The 8,371-nt window shown below is 40.3% G+C and overlaps 1 protein-coding gene across 2 annotated transcripts in view; it reads right to left on the bottom strand.

Annotated features, from left to right (window-relative positions):
• Nucleotides 1-8,371, bottom strand: part of SLC25A40 (solute carrier family 25 member 40) — an 85,417-nt gene that overhangs the window by 46,629 nt on the left and 30,417 nt on the right. For both annotated transcript variants that reach the window (XM_029233950.1, XM_029233949.1), the window contains one exon: nt 7,987-8,171. The gene's annotated coding sequence lies outside the window, so the exon portion shown is untranslated. The remainder of the gene's footprint in view (nt 1-7,986; nt 8,172-8,371) is intronic.

Raw genomic sequence — 8,371 nt, forward strand, 5'->3', positions numbered from 1 at the left:
ACAATACACTCTTAAATAACCAATAGGTCAAAGAATCCATTACAAGGTAAATTAGAAAACACCTTGAAATGAATGAAAATACAACATATCAAAACTTAAGGAATGCAACGAATGCAGTGCTAAGAGGGAAATTTATAGTTGTAAAAGCCTACATTAAAAAAAAAGAAAGATCTCTCAAATCAATGGCCTAAAATCTCCCTTATGGAACCCCCAAAAAGAAGAGTTACCTAAACCCAAAGCAAGAAGAGGAAAGAAATATTACAGATTAGAATGTGAATAAACAAAATAGAAGAAAAACCATAGAGAATCAATGAAACCAAAAGTTGCTTCTTTAAAAGGATCACCAAAGTTAACAAACATTTAGCTAAAATGACCAAGAAAAATGAGAAGACTCAAATTAGTAAAATCAGGCATGAAAGTAGAGATATTACCACCAGCTTTACAGAAATAAAAATTATTATAGGAGAATATTACGAACAAGTATCTGTCAACAAATCATTTAACCTAGATGAAATAAACAAATTCCTAGAAACATACAAAGTACCAAAAGTGATTCAAGAAGAAAGGGAATACTTTCTAACTCATTCTATAAAACAAATATTACTCTGATACCAAAGCCATAAAAAGACATCACTTGAAAACTACAGACTAATAATGTATCTTATATGTACATATGAAACAGGAGGGAAGAGGGCAGGGCACAACTCTTAAAGAATGACAAAGGGCTTCCCTGGTGGCACAGTGGTTGAGAGTCCGCCTGCCGATGCAGGGCACACGGGTTCGTGCCCTGGTCCGGGAAGATCCCACATGCCGCGGAGTGGCTAGGCCCGTGAGCCATGGCCGCTGAGCCTGTGCGTCCAGAGCCTGTGCTCCGCAACGGGAGAGGCCACAACAGTGAGAGGCCCGCGTACCGCAAAAAAAAAAAAAAAGAATTACAGAGCCGTTGAGGATACGACATAAACTGGTTAAAACCAACTAGGTCCAAGATGGTGGAAGATTCCACTTCCAATAGACCTTGAGCCTCATCATACGGTCATTGTAATACATTAGCATGCTAAATGACACACCCACGGGTGTCATGACAGTTCCGAGGCTGACCATAAAAGGACAAAAAGTGGGTGGCGGCCCAATTCCTAGAAATCCCCGCCCCTTCCCCGAAATAGTTGGAATAATCCTATGAAATTACCCGGCCCGTAAAAACTAACCTCCCCATATTCTGGGCCACTCTCACCTTTTGAGACAGACCTCATTCTGTCTATGTAATGTGTATCTCTCTAAATAAATCCACTTCTTATCTATAACTTTGTCTCTCACTGAAATCTTTCTGCTATGAGACATAAAGAACCTGAGCTTCATTAAGTCCTGAGACCAGGTGTGCGATCTCAATCAGAAGACAGTGGGTTCCAGTCCCAGTCTGACTGAGTTTTGGCTGAGCAAAAGTCTCAGCCTGTGGATTCAAGTACCAATCTGAGTTGGCTGGGTTCGAGTCCCATCTGAGTTGTGCAGTTTCATATAGATGCAAAAGTTCTCCACAAAATACTAGTAAACTAAATCCAGCCTTATATTAAAACAATTTACACCATGACCAAGTTGGATTTAACCCCAAACATGCAAAGGTGGTTCAACTTACGAAAATCAATCAATGGAATTCACCATACTAATGAGATAAACAGAACCACATGATGAACTGTTAATATAGTAAAAATTGAAAAAAAAATCCAACATCTTTTCATGATATAAACGCTCAAAAATGTAGGAAAAGAAGGGAATTTCATCAACATGATAAAGGGCACCTAAGAAAAACCCACATATAACATCATACTTAATGGAGAAAGACTGAAAGCTTTCCCCCTAACATCAGGAAAAAGACAAAGACGTCTGCTTTCTTGCTAGTCATGGAAGTTCCAGCTACAGCAATTAAGCAATAAAAACAAAGACATCCAGATTTGAAAGAAAGAAGTAAAACTATCTCTATTCACAGATGACAAGATTTTATATCTTGAAAACTCCTAAGAATCCACCAAAAAAACCTATCAGAGCTAATAAATAAATTCAGCAAACAAAATCAGCATATAATAATCAATTGTAATTCTATATAGCAATTAACAATCTGGAAATGAAACTAAGAAAACAATTCCAGTTAGAAAAGCACCTGAGCATAACTTTATAGTTATGCCCTCTGGCCTCCTGTATCTGAGCTTCCTTGGATTCAAACAACTGCAGACCATGTAGTACTGTAGTACATATTTAATGAAAAAAAAAATCCACATATAAGTGGACCTGCACAGTTCAAACGTGTGTACAATGAAAATTACAGAACATTGCTGAAACAAACTAAAGCGGACCTAAGTAAGGGGGAAAACATCCTGTGTTCATGGATAGGAACCCATAATACTGTTAAGATGGCAATACTATACAAATTCAATGCAATCACTCTCAAAATTCCAACTGCTCTTTTGTAGAAATGAATAAGCTGACTCTAAAATTCATATGAAATTTCAAGACCCTTTCAATAACCAAAACAATCCTGAAAAAGGAGAACAAATTTAAAGGACTCAGACTTCCCAATTTCAAAACTTACTAAAAGGCTACCAGTAATCAAAGCAGTGTGGAAGTAGCTTAAACATATAGATCATGGAATAGAACTGATAGTCCCAAACAACCTCATACATCTATGGTCAACTGATTTTCAACAGTCTTTTCAAGAAATGGTGCTGGGACAAATGGATATCCACATGCAAAAGAATGAAGCTGGACCCTTAGCTCACACAATATACACAAATTAATTTAAAATGGGTCAAAGACCTAAGCTAAAACTACAAAACTCTTAGAAGATGAAGTAAAGCCAAATGACCTTGGATTTGGCAATAGGTTCCTAAATATGACACTAAAAGTACAAGAAAAAAAAGAAAAACATAAAATTGAATTTTATCAAAATTAAAACTTTTGTGTATCACAGGACACTGCCAATAAAGTGAAAAGACAAGCCACAGGATTGGAGAAAATTTTTGCATATCTATCTGATAAGAGTCTAGTATACAATGGCCACGTTCCCTGCATCGGCAGGTGGACTCTCAACCACTGCGGCACTAGGGAAGCCCTACAAAATCTTTAAGAACACTTACAACTCAACAACAAAAAGACAAGAGCCCAACTAAAAAATGGGCAAAGGACCTGAAAAGACACTTATTCAAAGAAGATATACTAATGGCCAAGTAACACATGAAAAGATGCTCAACATCACTGATCGTTAGAGAAATGCAAATTAAAACCACGATGAGATACCACTTCACAGCCATTAGGAAAGCTATAATTAAAAAAAAAAAAGGAAATATAACAAGTGTAGGTGAGGATGTGGAGAAATAGGCAACCTTTTACACTGCTGATGGTAATGTACAATGATGCAGCCACTGTGGAAAAGCTTGGCAGTTCCTGAAAATGAAAGAAGCCAGGCATAAAAAAAACACTTATTTTATTATGCCATTTATATCAATATGAAATGTCCATAATTGGCAAATCCATAGAAACAGAAAGCAGATTAGTAGTTGCCACAGGTTGGGGGGTGGGGGGGGATAAGGAATGACTGCCTAATGAGTACTGGGTTTCTTTTTGAGGTATTGAAAATGTCTGGAATTATATGGTGGTGATCGTTGCACAACACTGTGAATACACTGAAAGTCACTGAATTATACACTTCAAGATAGTTTACGTGAATTTTATGTTAGGGAATTTCATCTCAATTTTTTAAAAAACTACATGATATAACCAGTTCACACCCAGTGAGTGACAAGGATGTTTAACAACTGGGACTCTCATACATTGCTGCAAGTAACAGTTACTAAAAACTTTTGTAGTTTCTCGCCATGTTAAACATTCAGTAAACATATGATCTATCAATTCCAAGAAAAATAAAAGCCTATGTCCACAAAAAGACCTATATACAAATGTTCATAGCAGCATTATTCATAATAGCCCCAAATTAGAAATAACCCAAATATCCATCAAGAGGGGATGGATAAACTGTGGTATATTCACAGAATGGAATACTACTCAACAATAAAAAGGAATGGACCACTGATACATGTAGCAACATGGATGAATCATGAAAATATGTTATGCAAAATAATGGAGATGCAAAGCATATAAATTACATGATTCCATTTATATGAAGTTGAAATACAGGAAAAATTATTTATGATATTAGAAATCAGAAGAGTGGTTACCACTGGTGAAGGGAGATTGGAACAAGGAGTGAAATAACTTTCTGTGGTGACAGAAATGTTCTTTATTTTGATGAGGGGTGGTAATTACATGGATATACATATTTTTTAGAACTCATCAATCCGTACGCTTAAAATGGGTGCACTTTATTGTATGTGGATTATAAAACATACTAGAAATTTTTAAAACTTACATGATGAGACTTCAATGGGAGTCTTAAAGTAAACAAGTCTCACTGGGCCTAGCCCATTGCAGGTGCTCAATCAATATAAAAGGAAAGAAAAAAGTGGGCTAGGAAGGTAGATTGTTTTATAACTGTGGCTGGGAGTTCCCTCGTGGTGCAGTGATTAAGAATCCGCCTGCCAATGCAGGGGAAACGGATTTGATCCCTGGCCCGGGAAGATCCCACATGCCACGGAGCAACTAAACCCATGCGCCACAACTACTAAGCCTGCGCTCTAGAGCCCATGCTCTGCAACAAGAAGCCACCGCAATGAGAAGCCCGCGCACTGAAGAGTAGCCCCCGCTTGCCACAACTAAAGAAAGCCCACACCCAGCAATGAAGACCCAAAAAAGTCAGAAAAAAATCATTGCCAAATATGTATTGTGTAATATCCTAAAGGAATTTACAATCTAGTTCAGAATGTAATACAACCTATGAACCAACTCAGTATCCTTAACAGCTCCAGCAGGTACCACAGCAGCCTCTGAATTATACTGTCTCAACGTGATTCACTCTCAAATTTTGAATTTTCCTGTCTTGCTTATTCTCCATTTTTGACCCTTCTCTTAGGTTATGTTCAGGGACTTGATACACTGAATTTTCCTTGGTTTCCCAGCCCAGCCTCACCTGAGACACGGACTCCAGCGCCACAGCCACTAACCAACTCTATCCCTTCATATGCTTAGTTTGCAAAACTAAGAACTTAATCTCAGAAAAACCTTAGGCCCTCCAACTCACCAGGGTAATGAGACTCTAAAATATGAAAATTAATTAATAACAATAGCAACAGAACACATTCCAAGAAATAATATATCAACAGCTGGCAAATAAATCAAACTGGACTATTACTGAAGTCCCCAAATGAGCAGGAGATAAAGGCTAAGTCAGGCTTGTTATGAAAAGGAAAGAGGAACAACTGTGAGCCAGGTGGAGAGGCTTAAGGAAAAGAAATAAGGAAAGTGGTATTGCAGAAAAATGAATAAATCCATTTGTCTAGACTCTAGAATAAAAATTATACTTGTATATTCATGAGGTAGTCTGAAAAAGCAAATTAAGGCCTCATTGGATAATTACAGAAAGTTGTGGAGTAGACAGAGCACATTATTTTCATTTACAGATGAGGAAATTGTAATATGGCAAGGTTAGTATTTGCTCAAGGTCATAAAACTACCTAGGAATAGAGCCAGTACTGAATGAAATTCATTTTCTCTTGATTCACAGTCAAACATTCATTTACTTAGACCGTGATTCTACTCAATGTTTTCCAACTTTGTTTAACAGAATTCTTTAACCAACTTTTCACAAGTAACGCTGCCCCCATTATTTCTTCTTACATGTATACCTTTCACCTGAAGCACATCTCAAGACATACTTTAAATAAATCTTATTCTTTGACCAATAGCCCTGATTATTTGCATGATAGTAAGGAGGTTTCTATGTTTACAGGCCATAGATATGACCCCATCCTTCTTCTGGTGGCTACTACAAGATTTGAGTTCCAATAATTATTTTTTTTAAACTGTCCTTGGGTTACAGATCAGAAAATTTCTAACACTGTCCAGCAAAACAAACCTTCTGCTTATTCACAGCTTGACATTATCTCCTGCAGTGCAGTCAAGGGTGTGTCTAAAAGCCTAGGGTGCCACTATGTTACTGTCCTTCCTCATTGCAGTAAATAAGAAAGGTACCTCATCTTTCACTGGAACATAAAATGGGCTTCCTGCTTTTATTTTCTTCAACAGAAACCTATCTTTCCCATATCCCCTAAACCTTCCAAAGACCCTATCTTCCCTTCCTATCATGATAATTTCCTACACTGACAAATTTTTTGCAAGAGTATAGTCAACCCATCTCCACTTCAAGCCTATCATTTTTATCCAGTACTTACCTTAGCCATCTCCTGAAATTCTCACTAAGGAACCAAAAGTCTTAGCCTTTTGGAACGCTTGAAGATGGAGAGAGGCTGATATATATATATATATATATATATATATATATATAGAGTTCACCAGAATGACAGCACTAACTCAGCTCTCACTCTGTGCCAGGCACTGTACTAATTAAGCTTCCAAAAATGTTCCAATTAATTCTCACAACGTCTGAGAAGTGTTTATTACCTCCATTTTCAGATATTAAAATTTAGGATCAAAATTACCCAAAACCATATAGTTAGTGAAGCCTGCACGATCCCAAAGTTTGTAATTCTGTGACATTTGAAGATTAGTTCCCAGTTCTCTTCCTAACTCTGTGGCCTTTCCTCCGCCTCCTTCACTAGCTCATCATCCTCCGCTCACCACTACCTCTCTTATTTCACATGCTCTCCTGGGCAATTTCCATTTCCTCCCGTGGCTTTAACTACCTTCTACACTAGTGTTTCTCAATCTTTTAAGACTTTTTATAAACATAAAAATCATGTGCTCTTTTGGTAGCCTACATTTTGAAAAGACTGTTTTTCCCAAACAGAAATTCTAGTGTTGTTCAAACTACACCTCCTGCCTTTTAAGATCTGATAACCTCTTAGGCATCACCCCATGACTGAGAATCAGCAACTGGTCTGTATGACGTCTCTCAAATCAGTCTTCCCTCTCCTGACCATCCCCACTCTCTCCCAGACATCTCTCCTGAATTACAAATATTACCCGGTGTCTAATAAAAATAGATCCATTATCGTCTCCCCAAACTAAGACCATCCACAGCAAAACTCACTTCCCTTAGCAAACCTGAACCACCTCTTTGTGTTCTCCATTTTGGCTAAAGGTATTACAATCTACCCTTTTCTATACTTTTAAGGTACCTATCTGTGAAACGGCAACACTGGCACTAACTTCCCTTAGCTACTAAGTTAAAAATCAACCATCAAACAACGAGACACTATCGTGTCCAGGAGGTAAGGAATGTAAAGCATAGTACAAGATTCAACGCTTTTACTCCTTACGAAGTTTACAAGAAAAAAACACACCAAAATCCATTTTTTGTGTGTGAAGCGTTTCCCACTTACCAAACAAAAGTAATTTACTTTCCAAAACATTTAAATGTAATCCTTACTATAAATCCCATTTTAGAGATGAAAAAACCTGATATTCAAAGGGATTAGGTAATTTAACCCAAGTTTTACAAACTGGTCGGTGCAAGATCCAGACCCTAAACCCTAGACTTGAGATTTCAAATTCCCTTTCCTGTTATTGTTGAAATAAACTTCTACACAATAAAACGAAATCTCGGGTGTGCACAACAGAGGTCAACGGAGCAGCGCACGCAAGTACCAGAAAGCACAAGGCATCCTGGACGCGCTCTAGGCCGGGGTCCTCCTTGCCCAACCCTCGCTCCGACGCCCCCCGGCCACTCTCTCCCCGCCAAGACCCTTTGCGGCCTGCCTCCATCCAGCCCGGTGACCGCGGGAAAACGGCGCTCTGAGACTCGGGGCGCGCTGGGTAGAGGCTGCCGCCGCCGCCAACCGCCCCACCCCAATCTGCGTCCGGGCTCGGCCGTAGCCGCCGCGCCTCCAGCCGCCGGGACAGCCGACCCGGGGGGAGCAAGCGTACCTGCTGGAGGAAACGGCTGGAGGGCAGGCGGTCCCGGTAACCTTAGAAGGTGGGAATGACCTGGGAGGCGAGTTGATCTGGCTGGCGGCGCTAACTGCATTCACTCCCTTTGCACCCCGGGGCCACAAAGACTCTTCAAGCCAGTACAGGGCACAGCACACCGGCGACGAGAACCCGGGGCGGATCTGAGGGCGAGAATGCGTACCAGTGGGTAAGGCGCAGGGGCGGAGACGCGGCCCGTGGGGGCGGGGCGTGAGGGGCCGGATGCGCAGCGCGAGGAGGCGGGCACCAAGGGGCTGGGCGCGCGACGCGAGCACGTGGGGGAGAGCGCGAGGCGGGGCGCGCGGCGTGAGACGGGGCGGGGCGCGCGTATCGGCGCCGCGGC

The sequence above is a fragment of the Monodon monoceros genome, unplaced genomic scaffold (genome assembly GCF_005190385.1).
Source record: "Monodon monoceros isolate NGI ecotype Baffin Bay Population unplaced genomic scaffold, NGI_Narwhal_1 Super_Scaffold_2, whole genome shotgun sequence".
Classification (NCBI taxonomy): Eukaryota; Metazoa; Chordata; class Mammalia; order Artiodactyla; family Monodontidae; genus Monodon; species Monodon monoceros.